A 23,004-nucleotide genomic window follows, 5' to 3' on the forward strand; every position below is an offset into this window, starting at 1 on the left:
ACCTAACACTAAACCTATCCCTAACACCTAACCCCTGACCAAAGCCTAAACCTAATACTAAACCAAACCCTAATCCTAACCCTAACCCTAACCCTAACCCTAACCCTAACCCTAACCATAAAACTAATGCTAACCCTAACCCTAAAACTAATGCTAAACCTAAACTTAACCCTAACCCTAACTCTAACCCTAAAACTATCCCTAACACCTAACCCCTAAACCTAACACTAAACCTAACACTAAACCTAAACCTAACGGCAAACATAACCCTAACTCTAAACATAATCATAACCCTAACCATAACCATAAACCGAAGCCAAACCCTAACCCTGTCCCTAACACCTAACACCTAACACATAACGCTAACCCTAACACTAACCCAAAGACTAACCATAACCCTAACCCTAAAACCTAACCATAAGCCAAACCATAAAATGCTAGACTAACCCAAAACCTAACCCTAACCCTTAACCTAACCCTAACACTAAGCCTAACCTTAACGCTAGCACTAAACGTTAACCTATTCATAACACTAACCCTAACCGAAACCTGAAGCCTAACACTAACCCTATCACTCACACTTAACCCTAAACCTAACGCTAAACCTAATGCTAACCCAATCCTAAACCTAACCCTTACATTAACCCTTATAATAACCCTAAACCTAATCAAAACCCTAACCATAAGCCCCAACCCTAACATTAACCCTAAGCTGTAACCCTAACCCTAACCCTAACCCTAACCCTAAAACTAAACCTAACCCTAATCCTAACCCTAACACTAACCCTAAACCAAAACACTAACACTAAGCCCTAAGCCTTACCCTAACCCTAAACCTAACCCTAACCCTAAGCTGTAAACTTAATCCTAACCCTAACCCTGAAACTAAACCTAACCCTAAACCTACCCCTAACACTAAACCTAACCCTAAAACCTAACCATAACACTTACTCTAAACCTAACACTAAAACTAACCCTAACACAAATGTTAAGCCTAACGCTAACCCTGACCCTAAGCCTAACCCTAACACCCAACTCTTAAACCTCACCCTAAACTAACCCTAACCTAACCCTAACCCTAACCCCAACCCTAAACCTAATCCCTAACACCTAACCCTAAACGTAAGACTAAACCTAAGGATGACACTAACCCTAACCCTACCCTTAACCCGAAACCTAATGCTAACCCTAAGCCTAAACCTAACCCTAACACTAACACTAACACCCTAACCCGAAACCTAATGCTAACCCTAACCCTAAGCCCTAAACCTAAATCTAACCCTAAACCTAAACCTAAATCTAAACCTAAACCTAAACCTAAACCTAACCCTAACACTAACACTAACCCTAAGGCCTAACCCTAAACCTAAACCTAAACCTAAACCTAACTCTAACTCTAACCCTAAGCTCTAAACCTAAACCTAACCCTAACCCTAAAACTAAACCTAAGGCTTACACTAAAACTAACGCTAAACCTAACGTTAAGCCTAACCCTAACCCTAAACCTAAACATAATGCTAACCCCAACCCGAACCCTAAACCTACTCATAACCCTAACCCTAAGGGTAACACGAAATCTAACATTAAACCTATGCCTAACACCTAACCGCTAAACCTACAACTAACCAAAAACCTAAACCTAATCCTAACCCTAACCCTAAACCTAAACCTAAACCTAATCATAACACTAACCCGAAGCCGTAACCCTAATCCAAACCATTACCTGAACGCTAACCCTAACCTTAAACTCTAACACTAATCCTAAACCTGACCCTATACCTAACCCTAACCATAACCCTAAAACTAAATCTAAACATAACACTAACCCTAACCATAACAATAACCCTCACACGAATCCTATCCCCTAACACTAAACCTAAGTCAGACCTTAAACCTAACGCTATAACTAACCCTAACACTAACCATAACCCTAACACAAATCCTAAGACGAACCCTAAACTGTAAACATTACTCTAACCCTAACCATAAACCTAACCCTAACCTCTAAGCCTAACACTAACCCTAAACGTAAACCTAATGCTAACCCTAACCCTAAACCCTAACCCTAAACTTTACCTAAACCCAAACAAAAACCTAACGCTAACCCCAATCCTAACCCTAAACCTATTCATAACCCTAACCCTAAGACTAACCCGAACCCTAACACTAACCCTATGCCTAACACCTAACCCGTACACCTAAGGCTAAACCTACCTCTAACTCTGACACTAACCCTAACCTTAAACCTAAGCCCTAACACCTAACCCCTAACCAAAACCCTAAACCTAACACTAACTCTAACCCGAACCCTAACCCTAAAACTAATGCTAACGCTAAACCTAAAACTAATGCTAACCCTAACATTAACCCTAACGCTAACCCTAAAACTATCCCTAACACCTAACCCCTAAACCTAACACTAAAACTAAAACTAAACCTAAACCTATCGGCAAACATAACCCTAACTCTAAACCTAATCATAACCCTAACCATAAACATAACCAGAAGACAAATCCTAACCCTATCCCTAAAACCTAACACATAACGCTAAACCTAACCCTAACCAAAGCCTAACCATAACCCTAACCCTAAAGCCTTAACATAACCCATTCCATAAAATGCTAGACTAACCCAAAACCTAACCCTAACCCAAAACCTAGCCCTAACCCTAACACTAACCTTAACGCTAGCACTAAACATTAACTTATTCAAAACACTAAACCTAACTGAATCCTGAAGACTAACACTAACCCTATCCCTAACACCTAACCCTAAACCTAACGCTAATCCTATCCCTAACACTCACCCTAAGCCTATCACTAACGCTAAACCTAATGCTAATACAATCCTAAACCTAACCCTAATATTAACCCTTACAATAACCCTAAACATAATCAAAACCCAAGCCCTAAGCCCCAACCCTAACCCTAACCCTAAGTTGTAAACCTAACAATAACCATAACTCTAAAACTAAATCTAACCCTAATACTAACCCTAACCCTAAACCCTAACCCTAACACTAACCCTAACCCTAACACTAAAATTAACCCTAACGCTAATGTTAAGCCCAACGCTAACCCTAACCCTAACCATAACCATAACACCCAACACTTCACCATCACCCTAACACTAACCCTAACCCTAACCTAATCCTAACCATAACCCTAAAACTAAACCTAATCCTAAAACTAAAACTAACCCTAAACCTACGGTTAAGCCTAACACTAAGCCTAAATCTAAACCTAATGCTAACCCCAACCCGAACCCTAAACCTATTCATAACCCTAACCCTAAGGGTAACAGGAAACCTAACACTATACCTATCCCTAACACCTAAGCCCTAAACCTAAGCCTAAACCTAACACTAACCCAAACCCTAATCCTAACCCTAACCCTAAACCTAACCCTAAACCGAAACCTAAACCTAACGCTAAACACAGCCCTAACCTAAACCTATTCATAAACCTAAAACTAAGGGTAACCCGAAACCTAACACTAACCCTATGCCCAACACCTAACACCTAACCCTAAGCCGAAACCTAACACTAATCTTAACCCTAAACCTAACCCTAACCCTAAACCTAAACCTAACCCTAATCATAACCCTAACCCTAAGCTGTAACCCTAAACCAAACCCTAACCTGAACCCTTACCCCAACCATAATCTCTCACTCCAATCGTAAACCTTACCCTATATCTAACTCTAACCATAACCCTAAACCTAAATCTACCCATAACACTAACCCCAAACCATAACCCTAACCCTCACACTAACCCTAACCCCTAACACTAAACCTAAGTCAGACCTTAAACTTAAACCTATAACTAACCCTAACACTAAACATAACCCTAACACTAATCCTAAGACTAACCCTAAACGGTAACCATTACTCTAACCCTAACCATAAACCTAACCCTAAACTCTAAGCCTAACCCTAACCCTAACACTAACCCTAAACCTAAACCTAATGCTAACACTAACCCTAAACCCTAACCCTAACCCTTACCTAAACCCAAACATAAACCTAACGCTAACCCCAACCCTAACCCTAAACCTATTCATAACCCTAACCCTAAGAGTAACCCGAACCCTAACACTAACCCTATCCATAACACCTAACGCGTAACCCTATGCTTAAACCTAACTCTAACTCTGACACTAACCCCAACCTTAAACCTAAGCCCTAACACCTAACCCCTAACCCTAACCCTAAACCCTAACCCTAACCCTTACCTAAACCCAAACATAAAGCTAACGCTAACCCCAACCCTAACCCTAAACCGATTCATAACCCTAACCCTAAGGGTAACAGGAAACCTAACACTAAACCTATCCCTAACACCTAACCCCTGACCAAAGCCTAAACCTAATACTAAACCAAACCCTAATCCTAACCCTAACCCTAACCCTAACCCTAACCCTAACCCTAACCATAAAACTAATGCTAACCCTAACCCTAAAACTAATGCTAAACCTAACCTTAACCCTAACCCTAACTCTAACCCTAAAACTATCCCTAACACCTAACCCCTAAACCTAACACTAAACCTAACACTAAACCTAAACCTAATGGCAAACATAACCCTAACTCTAAACATAATCATAACCCTAACCATAACCATAAACCGAAGCCAAACCCTAACCCTGTCCCTAACACCTAACACCTAACACATAACGCTAACCCTAACACTAACCCAAAGACTAACCATAACCCTAACCCTAAAACCTAACCATAAGCCAAACCATAAAATGCTAGACTAACCCAAAACCTAACCCTAACCCTTAACCTAACCCTAACACTAAGCCTAACCTTAACGCTAGCACTAAACGTTAACCTATTCATAACACTAACCCTAACCGAAACCTGAAGCCTAACACTAACCCTATCACTCACACTTAACCCTAAACCTAACGCTAAACCTAATGCTAACCCAATCCTAAACCTAACCCTTACATTAACCCTTATAATAACCCTAAACCTAATCAAAACCCTAACCATAAGCCCCAACCCTAACATTAACCCTAAGCTGTAACCCTAACCCTTACTCTAACCCTAACCCTAAAACTAAACCTAACCCTAATCCTAACCCTAACACTAACCCTAAACCAAAACACTAACACTAAGCCCTAAGCCTTACCCTAACCCTAAACCTAACCCTAACCCTAAGCTGTAAACTTAATCCTAACCCTAACCCTGAAACTAAACCTAACCCTAAACCTACCCCTAACACTAAACCTAACCCTAAAACCTAACCATAACACTTACTCTAAACCTAACACTAAAACTAACCCTAACACAAATGTTAAGCCTAACGCTAACCCTGACCCTAAGCCTAACCCTAACACCCAACTCTTAAACCTCACCCTAAACTAACCCTAACCTAACCCTAACCCTAACCCCAACCCTAAACCTAATCCCTAACACCTAACCCTAAACGTAAGACTAAACCTAAGGATGACACTAACCCTAACCCTACCCTTAACCCGAAACCTAATGCTAACCCTAAGCCTAAACCTAACCCTAACACTAACACTAACACCCTAACCCGAAACCTAATGCTAACCCTAACCCTAAGCCCTAAACCTAAACCTAACCCTAAACCTAAACCTAAATCTAAACCTAAACCTAAACCTAAACCTAACCCTAACACTAACACTAACCCTAAGGCCTAACCCTAAACCTAAACCTAAACCTAAACCTAACTCTAACTCTAACCCTAAGCTCTAAACCTAAACCTAACCCTAACCCTAAAACTAAACCTAAGGCTTACACTAAAACTAACGCTAAACCTAACGTTAAGCCTAACCCTAACCCTAAACCTAAACATAATGCTAACCCCAACCCGAACCCTAAACCTACTCATAACCCTAACCCTAAGGGTAACACGAAATCTAACATTAAACCTATGCCTAACACCTAACCGCTAAACCTACAACTAACCAAAAACCTAAACCTAATCCTAACCCTAAACCTAAACCTAAACCTAAACCTAATCATAACACTAACCCGAAGCCGTAACCCTAATCCAAACCATTACCTGAACGCTAACCCTAACCTTAAACTCTAACACTAATCCTAAACCTGACCCTATACCTAACCCTAACCATAACCCTAAAACTAAATCTAAACATAACACTAACCCTAACCATAACCCTAACCCTCACACGAACCCTATCTCCTAACACTAAACCTAAGTCAGACCTTAAACCTAACGCTATAACTAACCCTAACACTAACCATAACACTAACACAAATCCTAAGACGAACCCTAAACTGTAAAAATTACTCTAACCCTAACCATAAACCTAACCCTAACCTCTATGCCTAACACTAACCCTAAACGTAAACCTAATGCTAACCCTAACCCTAAACCCTAACCCTAAACTTTACCTAAACCCAAACAAAAAACCTAACGCTAACCCCAATCCTAACCCTAAACCTATTCATAACCCTAACCCTAGGACTAACCCGAACCCTAACACTAACCCTATGCCTAACACCTAACCCGTACACCTAAGGCTAAACCTACCTCTAACTCTGACACTAACCCTAACCATAAACCTAAGCCCTAACACCTAACCCCTAACCCTAACCCTAAACCTAACACTAACTCTAACCCGAACCCTAACCCTAAAACTAATGCTAACGCTAAACCTAAAACTAATGCTAACCCTAACATTAACCCTAACGCTAACCCTAAAACTATCCCTAACACCTAACCCCTAAACCTAACACTAAAACTAAAACTAAACCTAAACCTATCGGCAAACATAACCCTAACTCTAAACCTAATCATAACCCTAACCATAAACATAACCAGAAGACAAATCCTAACCCTATCCCTAAAACCTAACACATAACGCTAAACCTAACCCTAACCAAAGCCTAACCATAACCCTAACCCTAAAGCCTAAACTTAACCCATTCCATAAAATGCTAGACTAACCCAAAACCTAACCCTAACCCAAAACCTAGCCCTAACCCTAACACTAACCTTAACGCTAGCACTAAACATTAACTTATTCAAAACACTAAACCTAACTGAATCCTGAAGACTAACACTAACCCTATCCCTAACACCTAACCCTAAACCTAACGCTAATCCTATCCCTAACACTCACCCTAAGCCTATCACTAACGCTAAACCTAATGCTGATACAATCCTAAACCTAACCCTAATATTAACCCTTACAATAACCCTAAACATAATCAAAACCCAAGCCCTAAGCCCCAACCCTAACCCTAACCCTAAGTTGTAAACCTAACAATAACCATAACTCTAAAACTAAATCTAACCCTAATACTAACCCTAACCCTAAACCCTAACCCTAACACTAACCCTAACTCTAACACTAAAATTAACCCTAACGCTAATGTTAAGCCCAACGCTAACCCTAACCCTAACCATAACCATAACACCCAACACTTCACCATCACCCTAACACTAACCCTAACCCTAACCTAATCCTAACCATAACCCTAAAACTAAACCTAATCCTAAAACTAAAACTAACCCTAAACCTACGGTTAAGCCTAACACTAAGCCTAAATCTAAACCTAATGCTAACCCCAACCCGAACCCTAAACCTATTCATAACCCTAACCCTAAGGGTAACAGGAAACCTAACACTATACCTATCCCTAACACCTAAGCCCTAAACCTAAGCCTAAACCTAACACTAACCCAAACCCTAATCCTAACCCTAACCCTAAACCTAACCCTAAACTGAAACCAAAATCTAACGCTAAACACAGCCCTAACCTAAACCTATTCATAACCCTAACACTAAGGGTAACCCGAAACCTAACACTAACCCTATGCCCAACAACTAACACCGAACCCTAAGCCTAAACTTAACACTAATTCTAACCCTAACCCTAACCCTAACCCTAACCTTAAACCTAAACCTAATCATAACCCTAACCCTAAGCTGTAACCCTAAACCAAATCCTAATCTGAACCCATACCCTAACCATAATCTCTCACTCTAATCCTAAACCTTACCCTATACCTAACCCTAACCATAACCCTAAACCTAAATCTACCCATAATACTAACCCCAAACCATAACCCAAACACTCACACTAACCCTAACCCCTAACACTAAACCTAAGTCAGACCTTAAACATAACCCTATAACTAACCCTAACTCTAACCATAACCCTAACACTAATCCTAAGTCTAACCCTAAACGGTAACCATTAATCTTACCCTAACCATAAACCTAACCCTAACCTCTAAGCCTAACCCTAACCCTAACACTAACCCTAAACCTAAACCTAATGTTAACCCTAACCCTAAACACTAACCCTAACCCTTACCTAAACCCAAACATAAACCTAACGCTAACACCAAACCTAACCCTATACCTATTCATAACCCTAACCCTAAGAGTAACCCGAACCCTCACACTAACCGTATCCCTAACACCTAACCCGTAACCCTATGCTTAAACCTAAATCTAACTCTGACACTAACCGCAACCATAAACCTAAGCCCTAACACCTAACCCCCAACCCTAACCCTAAACCTAGCACTAACTCTAACCCTAACCCGAACCCTAACCCTAACCCTAACCCTAAAACTAATGCTAACCCTAACCGTAAAACTAATGCTAAACCTAACCTTAACCCTAACCCTAACCCTAAAACTATCCCTAACACCTAACCCCTAAACCTAACACTAAACCTAAACCTAACGGCAAACATAACCCTAACTCTAAACCTAATCAAAACCCTAACCATAACCATAACCCGAAGCCAAACCCTAACCCTATCCCTAACACCTAACACCTAACACATAACGCTAACCCTAACCCTAACCCAAAGCCTAACCATAACCCTAACCCTAAAGCCTTACCATAACCCAAACCATAAAATGCTAGACTAACCCAAAACCTAACCCTAACCCTAAAACTAACCCTAACCCTAAGCCTAACCTTAACGCTAGCACTAAACGTTAACCTATTCATAACACTAACACTAACCGAAACCTGAAGCCTAACACTAACCATATCACTCACACTGAACCCTAAACCTAACGTTAAACCTAATGCTAACCCAATCCTAAACCTAACCCTAACATTAACCCTTACAATAACCCTAAACCTAATCAAAACCCTAACCCCAAGCCCCAACCCTAACGTTAACCCTAAGCTGTAAACTTAACCCTAACCCTAACCCTAAAACTAAATCTAACCCTAATCCTAACGCTAACACTAACACTAACCCTAAACCCTAACCCTAACACTAACCCTAACCCTAACACTAAAATTAACCCTAACGCTAATGTTAAGCCCAATGCTAACCCTAACCCTAACCATAACCATAACAACCAACATTTCACCCTCACCCTTAACCTAACCCTAACCCTAACCCTAATCCCTCACACCTAACCCTAAACCTAAGACTAATCCTAACCCTAGCACTAACCCAAACACTACATTTACCCGAAAACTAATGCTAAACCTAAACCTAAACCTAATCCTAACACTAACACTTACCCTAAGCCTAAACCTAATCATAAACCTAACCCTAAGCCCTAACCCTAAACCGAACCCTAACGGTAAACCTAAACCTAAACCTAAACCTAAACCTAACTCTAACCCTAAATCTAACCCTAAGCTCTAAAACTAAACCTAACCCTAAAACTAAACCTAATCCTAAAACTAAAACTAACCCTAAACCTAAGGTTAAGCCTAACCCTAAGCCTAAATATAAACCTAATGCTAACCAAAACCCGAACCCTAAAAGTATTCATAACCCTAACCCTAAGGGTAACAGGAAACCTAACACTAAACCTATCCCTAACACCTAACCCCTGACCCTAAGCCTAAACCTAACACTAAACCAAACCCTAATCCTAACCCGAACCCTAACAATAACCGTAACCCTAACGCTCTAACCCTAACCCGAACCCTAACCCTAACCCTAAACCTAAACCTAAACCAAACCCTCTAACACTAACCATAAACATAACGCAACCCTAACTCTAACCCTCTAATGCTAAACCTAACCCTAACTCTCACCCTCTAACCCTAATCCTAACCCTAACCCTCTAACCCTCTAACACTCTAACCATAACCATAACCATAACTCAAAACCTAAACCAAACACTCTAACACTAATCCTAACCCTAACACTAACCATAACTTTAAGCCTAAACCTAAACCTAACGCTCTAACCCTAACGCAAAACATAACCCACCATTAACTCTAACCCTCTAATCCTAATCCTAACCATAAACATAACCATAACCATAACCCTAATCCTAACCCTAACGCTAACCCAAACCTTAATCCTAACCCTAACCCTAATGCAAATGATAACCCTAACCCTAACTCCAAACCTAACCGCAAACCTAACCCTAACCCTAACCCTTACACTAACCCTAACATTATCCCTAAACATAAGCCCACCCTAGCTATAACCCTCTAGCCCTAACCCTAAGGCTAACCCTAACTCTAACCCTCTAACCCTAACCCTTAGCCTAACCTTAAACCTAAACCTCACCCTAACACTTACCCTAATGATAACATTAATGCTAACCCTAAGCCTAACCCAAACCCTAACACTAACCCCAAACCTAAACCTAATGCTAACCCTAACCCTTAACCCTAACCCTAACCCTTACCTAAACCCAAACATAAACCTAACGCTAACCCCAAACCTAACCCTATACCTATTCATAACCCTAACCCTAAGATTAACCCGAACCCTCACACTAACCCTATCCCTAACACCTAACCCGTAACCCTATGCTTAAACCTAACTCTAACTCTGACACTAACCCCAACCTTAAACCTAAGCCCTAACACCTAACCCCCAACCCTAACCCTAAACCTAGCACTAACTCTAACCCTAACCCGAACCCTAACCCTAACCCTAACCCTAAAACTAATGCTAACCATAACCGTAAAACTAATGCTAAACCTAACCTTAACCGTAACCCTAACCCTAAAACTATCCCTAACACCTAACCCCTAAACCTAACACTAAACCTAAACCTAACGGCAAACATAACCCTAACTCTAAACCTAATCATAACCCTAACCATAACCATAACCCGAAGCCAAACCCTAACCCTATCCCTAACACCTAACACCTAACACATAACGCTAACCCTAACCCTAACCCAAAGCCTAACCAAAACCCTAACCCTAAAGCCTAACCATAACCCAAACCATAAAATGCTAGACTAACCCAAAACCTAACCGTAACCCTAAAACTAACCCTAACCGTAACCTTAATGTTAGCACTAAACGTTAAACTATTCATAACACTAACCCTAACCGAAACCTGAAGCCTAACACTAACCCTATCACTCACACCTAACCCTAAACCTAACGCTAAACCTAATGCTAACCCAATCCTAAACCTAACACTAACATTAACCCTTACAATAACCCTAAACCTAATCAAAACTCTAACCCTAAGCCCCAACCCTAACATTAACCCTAAGCTGTAAACCTAACCCTAACCCTAACCCTAAAACTAAATCTAACCTAATCCTAACCCTAACACTAACCCTAACCCTAAACCCTAAACCTAACTCTAACCCTAACCCTAACACTAAAATTAACAATAACACTAATGTTAAGCCCAACGCTAACCCTAAACCTAACCCTAACTATAAACATAACAACCAAGACTTCACCCTCAACCTAAACCTAACCCTAACCCTAACCCTAATCCCTCACAACTAACCCTAAACCTAAGACTAAATCTAACCCTAGCACTAACCCAAACACTACACTTTACCCGAAAACTAATGCTAACCCTACACCTAAACCTAAACCTAACCCTAACCCTAACCCTAACCATAACCATAACCCTAACACTAATCCTAAGTCTAACCCTAAATGGTAACCATTACTCTAACCCTAACCATAAACCTAACCCTAACCTCTAAGCCTAACCCTAACCCTAACACTAACCCTAAACCTAAACCTAATTCTAACACTAAACCCTAACCCTAACCCTTACCTAAACCCAAACATAAACCTAACGCTAACCCCAACCCTAACCCTAAACCTATTCATAATCCTAACCCTTAGAGAAACCCGAACACTAACACTAACCCTATCCCTAACACCTAACCCGTAACCCTATGCTTAAACCTAACTCTAACTGGGACACTAACCCCAACCTTAAACCTAAGCCCTAACACCTAACCCCTAACCCTAACTCTAAACCTAACACTAACTCTAACCCTAACCCGAACCCTAACCCTAAACCTAACCCTAAAACTAATGCTAACCCTAACCCTAAAACTAATGCTAAACCTAACCTTAACCCTAACACTAACGATAAAACTATCCCTAACACCTAACCCCTAAACCTAACAATAACCTAACACTAAACCTAAACCTAAATGCAAATATAAACCTAACTCTAAACCTAATCATAACCCTAACCATAACCATAACCCGAAACCAAACCCTAACCCTATCCCTAACACCTAACACCTAACACATAACGCTAACCCTAACACTAACCCAAAGCCTAACCAAAATCCTAACCCTAAAGCCTAACCATAACCCAAACCATAAAATGCTAGACTAACCCAAAACCTAACCCTAACCCTAAACCTAACCCTAATCCTAAGCCTAACCTTAACGCTAGCACTAAACGTTAACCTATTCATAACACTAACCCTAATCGAAACCTGAAGCCTAACACTAACCCTATCACTGACACATAACTCTAAACCTAACGCTAAACCTAATGCTAACCCAATCCTAAACCGAACCCTAACATTAACCCTTACAATAACACTAAACGTAATCAAAACTCTAACCCTAAGCCCCAACCCTAACATTAACCCTAAGCTGTAAACCTAACCCTAAATCTAACCCTAAAACTAAATCTAACCCTAATCCTAACCCTAACACTAACCCTAACCCTAAACCCTAACCCTAACACTAACCCTAACCCTAACACTAAAATTAACCCTAACGCTAATATTAAGCCCAACGCTAAACCTAACCCTAACCATAACCATAATAACCAACACTTCACCCTCACCCTAAACCTAACCCTAACCCTAACCCTAATCCCTCACACCTAACCCTAAACCTAAGACTAATCCTAACCCTAGCACTAACCCAAACACTACACTTTACCCGAAAACTAATGCTAACCCTAAACCTAAACCTAACCCTAACACTAACACTTACCCTAAGCCTAAACCTAATCATAACCCTAACCCTAAGCCCTAACCCTAAACCGAACCCTAACCGTAAACCTAAACCTAAACCTAAACCTAAACCTAAACCTAAACCTAAACCTAAATCTAACCCTAAGCTCTAAAATTAAACCTAACCTTAAAATTAAACCTAATCCTAAAATTAAAACTAACCCTAAACCTAAGGTTAGGGCTAACCCTAAGCCTAAATCTAAACCTAATGCTAACACCAACCCGAACCCTAAACCTATTCATAACCCTAACCCTAAGGGTAACAGGAAACCTAACACTAAACCTATCCCTAACACCTAACCCCTGCACCTAAGCCTAAACCTAACACTAAACCAAAACCTAATCCTAACCCTAACCCTAACCCTAACCCTAACGGTCTAACCCTAACCCGAACCCTAACCCTAACCCTAAACCTAAACCTAAACCAAACCATCTAACACTATCCATAAACATAATGCAACCCTAACTCTAACCCTCTAATGCTAAACCTAACCCTAACTCTCACCCTCTAACCCTAATCCTAACCCTAACCCTAACTCTAACCCTAACCCTAACCCTAACCCTAAAACTAATGCTAAACCTAACCTTAACCCTAACCCTAACCCTAAAACTATCCCTAACACCTAACCCCTAAACCTAACACTAAACCTAAAACTAAACTCAAACCTAACGGCAAACATAACCCTAACTCTAAACTTAATCATAACCCTAACCATAACCATAAACCGAAGCCAAACCCTAACCCTATCCCTAACACCTAACACATACCACATAACGGTAACCCTAACCCTAAACCAAAGGCTAACCATAACCCTAACCCTAAAGCCTAACCATAACCCAAACCATAAAATACTAGACTAAACCCAAACCTAACCCTAACCCTAAACCTAACCCTAACCCTAAGCCTAACATTAATGCTAACACTAAACGTTAACCTAATCATAACACTAACCCTAACCGAAACCTGAAGCCTAACACTAACCCTATCACTCACACCTAACCCTATACCTAATGCTAAACCTAATGCTAACCCATCCTAAACCTAACCCTAACATTAACCCTTACAATAACCCTAAACCTAATCAAAAACCTAACCCTAAGCCCCAACCCTAACATTAACCATAAGCTGTAAACCTAACCCTAACCCTAAAACTAAATCTAACCCTAAATCTAACCCTCACACAAACCCTAACCCTAAACCCTAACCCTAACACTAACCCTAACCCTAACACTAAAATTAAACCTAACGCTAATGTTAAGCCCAACGCTAACCCTAACCCTAACCATAACCATAACACCCAACACTTCACCCTAACCCTTAACCTAACCCTAACCCTAACGCCAATTCCTCACACCTAACCCTAAACCTAAGACTAATCCTAACCCTAGCACTAACCCAAACACTATATTTAACCGAAAACTAATGCTAAACCTAAACCTAATCCTAATCCTAACACTAACACTTACCCTAAGCCTAAACTTAATCATAACCCTAAACCTAAGCCCTAACCCTAAACCGAACCCTAACGGTAAACCTAAACCTAAACCTAAACCTAAACCTAAACCTAAACCTAAACCTAAACCTAACCCTAACCCTAAATCTAACCCTTAGCTCTAAAATTAACCTAACCCTAAAACTAAACCTAATCCTAAAATTAAAACTAACCCTAAACCTATGGTTAGGCCTAAACCTAAGCCTAAATCTAAACCTAATTCTAACCAAACCCGAACCCTAAAACTATTCATAACCCTAACCCTAAGGGTAACAGGAAACCTAACACTAAACCTATCCCTAACACCTAACCCCTGACCCTAAGCCTAAACCTAACACTAAACCAAACCCTAATCCTAACCCTAACCCTAACCCTAAACCTAATGCTCTAACCCTAACCCGAACCCTAACCCTAACCCTAACCCTAAACCTAAACCTAAACCAAACACTCTAACACTAACAATAAACATAACGCAACCATAAATCTAACCTTCTAATGCTAAACCTCACCCTAAATCTCACCCGCTAACACTAATCCTAACCCTAACCCTCTAACCCTCTAACCATAACCATAACCATAACTCAAAACCTAAACCAAACACCCTAACACTAATCCTAACCCTAACTCGAAGCATAACTCTGAACATAAACCTAAACCTAACCCTCTAACCCTAATGCAAAACATAACCCACCATTAACTCTAACCCTCTAACCCTAACCCTAACCATAAACATAACCATAACCATAACCCTAATCCTAATCCTAACGCTAACCCAAACCTTAATCCTAACCCTAACACTAACGCTAATGCTAACCTTAAACCTAACTCTAAACCTAACCGCAAACCTAACCCTAACCCTAACCCTTACACTAACCCTAACATTATCCCTAAACATAACCCAACCCTAGCTATAACCCTCTAGTCCTAACCCTAACGCTAACCCTAACTCTAACACTCTAACCCTACCCCTTAGCCTAACCCTAAACCTAAACCTAACCCTAACACTTACCCTAATGATAACATTAATGCTAACCCTAAACTTAATCCTAAACCTAATCCTAAACCTAAACCTAAGCCTAACCCTAACCCTAAATATAAATGTAACCCTAATCCTAAATCTAACCCTAACGCTAATGCTAACCCTAACCCTAACACTAACCCTAAACATAACCCAACCCTAACTCTAACCATCTAACCCTAACCCTAATCCTAACCCTAACTCTAAACGTCTAACCCTAACACTAACCTTAACCAAAACTCTCTAACCTTCTAACCCAAACACTAACCAGAACCCTAATCCCTCACACCTAACCCTACACCTAAGACTAATCCTAAACCTAGCATTAACCCAAACACTACACTTTACCTGAAAACTAATGCTAACCCTAAACCTAAACCTAACCCTAACACTAACACTTACCCTAAGCCTAAACCTAATCATAACCCTAACCCTAAGCCCTAACCCTAAACCTAACCCTAATGCTAACCGTAAACCTAAACCTAAACCTAAACCTACACCTAAAGCTAACCCTAACCCTAAATATAACCCTAAGCTCTAAACCTAATCCTAACCCTAACCCTAAAACTAAACCTAATCCTAAAACTAAAACTAACCCTAAACCTAAGGTTAAGCCTAACACTAAGCCTAAATCTAAACCTAATGCTAACCCCAACCCGAACCCTAAACATATTCTTAACCCTAACCCTAAGGGTAACAGGAAACCTAACACTAAACCTATTCCTAACACCTAAGCCCTAACCCTAAGCCTAAACCTAACACTTACCCAAACCCTAATCCTAACCCTAACCCTAAACCTAACCCTGAACCAAAACCGAAACCTAACACTAAACACAGCCCTAACCTAAAACTATTCATAACCCTAACACTAAGGGTAAACCGAAACCTAACACTAACCCTATGCCCAACACCTAAAACCTAACCCTAAGCGAAACCTAACACTAATCCTAACCCTAACCCTAACCGTAACCCTAACCCTAAACCTAAACCTAATCATAACCCTAACCCTAAGCTGTAAACCTAAACCAAACCCTAACCTGAACACTTACCCTAACCATAATCTCTCACTCTAATCCTAAACCTTACCCTATACCTAACCCTAACCATAACCCTAAACCTAACTCTACCCATAACACTAACCCCAAAATATAACCCTAACCCTCACACTAACCCTAACCCCTAACACTAAACCTAAGTCAGACCTTAAACATAACCCTATAACTAACCCTAACACTAACCATAACCCTAACACTAATTATAAGACTAACCCTAAATGGTAACAATTACTCTAACCCTAACCATAAACCTAACCCGAAACTCTAAGCCTAACCCTAACCCTAACACTAACCCTAAACCTAAACCTAATGCTAACCCTAACCCTAAACCCTAACCCTAACCCTTACCTAAACCCAAACATAAACCTAACGCTAACCCCAACCCTAACCCTAAACCTATTCATAACCCTAACGCTAAGAGTAACCCGAACCCTAACACTAACCCTGTCCCTAACACCTAACCCGTAACCCTATGCTTAAACCTAACTCTAACTCTGACATTAACCCCAACCTTAAACCTAAGCCCTAACACCTAACTCCTAACCCTAACCCTAAACCTAACACTAACTCTAACCCTAACCCTAACCCTAACCATAAAACTAATGCTAAACCTAACCTTAACCCTAACCCTAACCCTAAAACTCTCCCTAACACCTAACACCTAAACCTAACACTAAACCTACAATTAACCTAAACCTAACGGCAAACATAACCCTAACTCTAAACCTAATCATAACCCTAACCATAACCATAACCCGAAGCCAAATCCTAACCCTATCCCTAACACATAACGCTAACCCTAACCCTAACCCAAAGCCTAAATATAACCCTAACCCTAAAACCTAACCATAACCCAAACCATAAAATGCTACACTAACCCACAACCTAACCCTAACCCTAAACCTAACCCTAACCCTAAGCCTAACCTTAACGCTAGCACTAAACTTTAATCTATTCATAACACTAAACCTAACCGAAACCTGAAGCCTAACACTAACCCTATCACTCACACCTAACCCTAAACCTAATGCTAAACCTAATGCTAACCCAATCCTAAACCTAACCCTAACATTAACCCTTACAATAACCCTAAACCTAATCAAAACCCTAACCCTAAGCCCCAACCCTAACATTAACCCTAAGCTGTAAAACTAAACCTAACCCTAACCCTAAACCCTAACCCTTACACTAACCCTAACCCTAACACTAAAATTAACCCTAACGCTAATATTAAGCCCAATGCTAAACCTAACCCTAACCATAACCATAACAACCAACACTTCACCCTCACCCTTAACCTAACCCTAACACTATCCCTAATCCCTCACACCTAACCCTAAACCTAAGACTAATCCTAACCCTAGCACTAACCCAAACACTACATTTAACCGAAAATTAATGCTAAACCTAAACCTAAACCTAACACTAACACTAACACTTACCCTAAGCCTAAACCTAATCATAACCGTAAACCTAAGCCCTAACCCTAAACAGAACCCTAACGGTAATCCTAAACCTAAACCTAAACCTAAACCTAATTCTAACCCTAAATCTAACCCTAAGCTCTAAAACTAAACCTAACCCTAAAACTAAACCTAATCCTAAAACTAAAACTAACCCTAAACCTAAGGTTAGGCCTAACCCTAAGCATAAATCTAAACCTAATGCTAACCCCAACCCGAACCCTAAACCTATTCATAACACTAACCCTAAGGGTAACAGGAAACCTAACACTAAACCTATCGCTAACACCTAACCCCTGACCCTAAACCTAAACCTAACACTAAACCAAAACCTAATCCTAAAACTAACCCTAACCCTAACCCTAACCCTAATCCTAACGCTCTAACCCTAACCCGAACCCTAACCCTAACCCTAAACCTAAACCTAAACCAAACCCTCCAACACTTACCATAAACATAACGCAACCCTAACTCTAACCCTCTAATGCTAAACCTAACCCTAACTCTCACCCTCTAACCCTAATCCTAACCCTAACCCTCTAACCCTCTAACCCTCTAACCATAACAATAACCATAACTCAAAACCTAAACCAAACACTCTAACACTAATCCTAACCCTAACTCTAACCATAACTCTAAGCCTAAACCTAAACCTAACCCTCTAACCCTAATGCAAAACATAACCCACCATTAACTCTAACCCTCTAACCCTAACCCTAACCCTAACCCTAACCATAAACATAACCATAACCATAAGCCTAATCCTAACCCTAACACTAACCAAAACCTTAATACTAACCCTAACCCTAACGCTAATGCTAACCCTAATCCTAACTCTAAACCTAACCGCAAACCTAACCTTAACCCTAACCCTTACACTAACATTAACATTATCCCTAAACATAACCCAACCCTAGCTATAACCCTCTAGCCCTAACCCTAACGCTACCCCTAACTCTAACCCTCTAACCCTACCCCTTAGCCTAACCCTAAACCTAAACCTAACCCTAACACTTACCCTAACGATAACATTAATGCAAACCCTAAACTTAATCCTAAACCTAATCCTAAACCTAAACCTAAGCCTAACCCTAACCATAAATGTAACCCTAATCCTAAATCTAACCCTCACCCTAATGCTAACCCTAACCCTAACACTAACCCTAAACATAACCCAACCCTAACTCTAACCATCTAACCCTAACCTTAATCCTAACCCTAACTCTAAACGTCTAACCCTAACACTAACCTTAACCAAAGCTCTCTAACCTTCTAACCCAAACCCTAACAAAATCCCTAATCCCTCACACCTAACGCTACACCTAAGACTAATCCTAACCCTAGCACTAACCCAAACACTACACTTTACCCGAAAACTAATGGTAAACATAAACCTAAACCTAACCCTAACACTAACACTTACCCTAAGCCTAAACATAATCATAACCATAACCCTAAGCCCTAACACTATCCCTAACCCTAACGCTAACGATAAACATAAACCGAAACGTAAACCTAAACCTAAACCTAATCCTAACCCTAAATATAACCCTAAGCTCTAAACCTAATACTAACCCTAACCCTAAAACTAAACATAATCCTAAAACTAAAACTAACCCTAAACCTTAGGTTAAGCCTAACACTAAGCCTAAATCAAAACCTAATGCTAACCCCAAGCCGAACCCTAAACCTATTCATAACCCTAAACCTAAGGGTAACAGGAAACCTAACACTAAACCTATCCCTAACACCTAAGCCCTAGCCCTAAGCCTAAACCTACCACTAACCCAAACCCTAATCCTAACCCTAACCCTAAACCTAACCCTAAACCGAAACCTAAACGTAAATCTAAACACAGCCCTAACCTAAACCTATTCATAACCCTAACACTAAGGGTAACCCGAAACCTAACACTAACCCTATGCCCAACATCTAACACCTAACCCTAAGCCTAAACCTAACACTAATCTTAACCCTAACTCTAACCCTAACCCTACACCTAAACCTAATCATAACCCTAACCCTAAGCTGTAACCCTAAAGCAAACGCTAACCTGAACCCTTACCCTAACCATAATCTCTCACTCTAATCCTAAACCTTACCCTATATCTAACCCTAAACATAAATCTACCCATAACACTAACCCCAAACCATAACCCTAACCCTCACACTAACCCTAACCCCTAACACTAAACCTAAGTCATACATTAAACTTAAACCTATAACTAACCCTAACACTAAACATAACCCTAACACTAATCCTAAGACTAACCCTAAACGGTAACCATTACTCTAACCCTAACCATAAACCTAACCCTAACCTCTAAGACTAACCCTAACCCTAACACTAACCCTAAAGCTAAACCTAATGCTAACACTAAACCCTAACCCTAACCCTTACCTAAACCCAAACATAAACCTAACGCTAACCCCAACCCTAACCCTAAACCTATTCATAACCCTAACCCTAAGAGTAACCCGAACCCTCACACTAACCCTATCCCTAACACCTAACCCGTAATCCTATGCTTAAACCTAACTCTAATTCTGACACTAACCCCAACCTTAAACTTAAGCCCTAACACCAACCCCTAACCCTAACCCTAAACTTAACACTAACTCTAACCCTAACCCTAACCCTATCCCTAAAACTAATGCTAAACCTAACGTTAACCCTAACACTAACCCTAAAACTATCCCTAACACCTAACCCCTAAACCTAACACTAAACCTAAAACTAAACCTAAACCTAATGGCAAACATAACCCTAACTCTAAACTTAATCATAACCCTAACCATAACCATAAACCGAAGCCAAACCCTAACCCTATCCCTAACACCTAACACATAACGCTAACCCTAACCCTAAACCAAAGCATAACCATAACCCTAACCATAAAGCCTAACCATAACCAAAACCATAAAATGCTAGACTAAACTGAAACCTAACCCTAACCCTAAACCTAACCCTAACCCTAAGCCTAACCTTAACGCTAGCACTAAACTTTAACCTATTCATAACACTAACCCTAACCGAAACCTGAAGCCTAACACTAACCCTATCACTCACACCTAACCCTAAACCTAACGCTAAACCTAATGCTAACCCAATCCTAAACCTAACCCTAATATTAACCCTTACAATAACCCTAAACCTAATCAAAACCCTAAACCTAAGCCCCAACCCTAACATTAACCCTAAGCTGTAAACCTAACCCTAACCCTAAAACTAAATCTAACCCTAAATCTAACCCTAACACTAACCCTAACCCTAAATCCTAACCCTAACACTAACCCTAACCCTAACACTAAAATTAACCCTAACGCTAATGTTAAGCCCAACGCTAACCCTAACCCTAACCATAACCATAACAACCAACACTTCACCCTAACCCTTAACCTAACCCTAACCCTAACGCTAATCCCTCACACCTAACCCTAAACCTAAGACTAATCCTAAACCTAGCACTAACCCAAACACTACATTTATCCGAAAACTAATGCTAACCCTAAACCTAAACCTAACCCTAACACTAACACTTACCCTAAGCCTAAACCTAATCATAACCCTAACCCTAAGCCCTAACACTAACCCTAACCCTAACGCTAACGGTAAACCTAAACCTAAACCTAAACCTAAACCTAAAACTAAACCTAACCCTAACCCTAAATCTAACCCTAAGCTCTAAAACTAAACCTAACCCTAAAACTAAACCTAATCCTAAAACTAAAACTAACCTTAAACCTAAGGTTAGGCCTAACCCTAAGCCTAAATCTAAACCTAATGCTAACCCCAACCAGAACCCTAAACCTATTCATAACCCTAACACTAAGGGTAACAGGAAACCTAACACTAAACCTATCCCTAACACCTAACCCTTGACCCTAAGCCTAAACCTAACACTAAACCAAAACCTAATCCTAACCCTAACCCTAACCCTAACTCTAATGCTCTAACCCTAACCCTAACCCTAACCCTAACCCTAACCCTAACCCTAACCCTTCTATTCCTAACCCTAATCCTAACCCTAACTCTAAACGTCTAACCCTAACACTAACCTTAAACAAAACTCTCTAACCTTCCAAACCAAACCCTAAGCAGAACCCTAATCCCTCACACCTAACCCTACACCTAAGACTAATGCTAAACCTAGCACTAACCCAAACACTACACTTTACCCGAAAACTAATGCTAACCCTAAACCTAAACCTAACCCTAACACTAACACTTACCCTAAGCCTAAACCTAATCGTAACCCTAACCCTAAGCCCTAACCCTAAGCCTAACCCTAACTCTAAACGTAAACCTAAACCTATACCTACACCTAAACCTAGCCCTAACACTAAATATAACCCTAAGCTCTAAACCTAATCCTAACCATAACCCTAAAACTAAACCTAATCCGAAATCTAAAACTTACCCTAATCCTAAGGTTAAGCCTAACACTAAGCCTAAATCTAAACCTAATGTTAACCCCGACCCGAAACCTAAACTTATTCATAACACTAACGCTAAGAGTAACCCGAACCCTAACACTAACCCTATCCCTAACAGCTAACCCGTAAACCCTATGCTTAATCCTAACTCTAACTCTGACACTAACCCCAACCTTAAACCTAAGCCCTAACACCTAACCCCTAACCCTAACCCTAAACCTAACACTAACTCTAACCCTAACCCGAATCCTAACACTAACCCTAACCCTAAAACTAATGCTAACCCTAACCCTAAAAATAATCCTAAACCTAACCTTAACCCTAACCCTAAACCAAAA

The sequence above is a fragment of the Cavia porcellus genome, unplaced genomic scaffold, assembly GCF_034190915.1.
Source record: "Cavia porcellus strain 051 isolate PalLab524CR breed Dunkin Hartley unplaced genomic scaffold, mCavPor4.1 scaffold_7, whole genome shotgun sequence".
In the NCBI taxonomy this organism is placed as follows: Eukaryota; Metazoa; Chordata; class Mammalia; order Rodentia; family Caviidae; genus Cavia; species Cavia porcellus.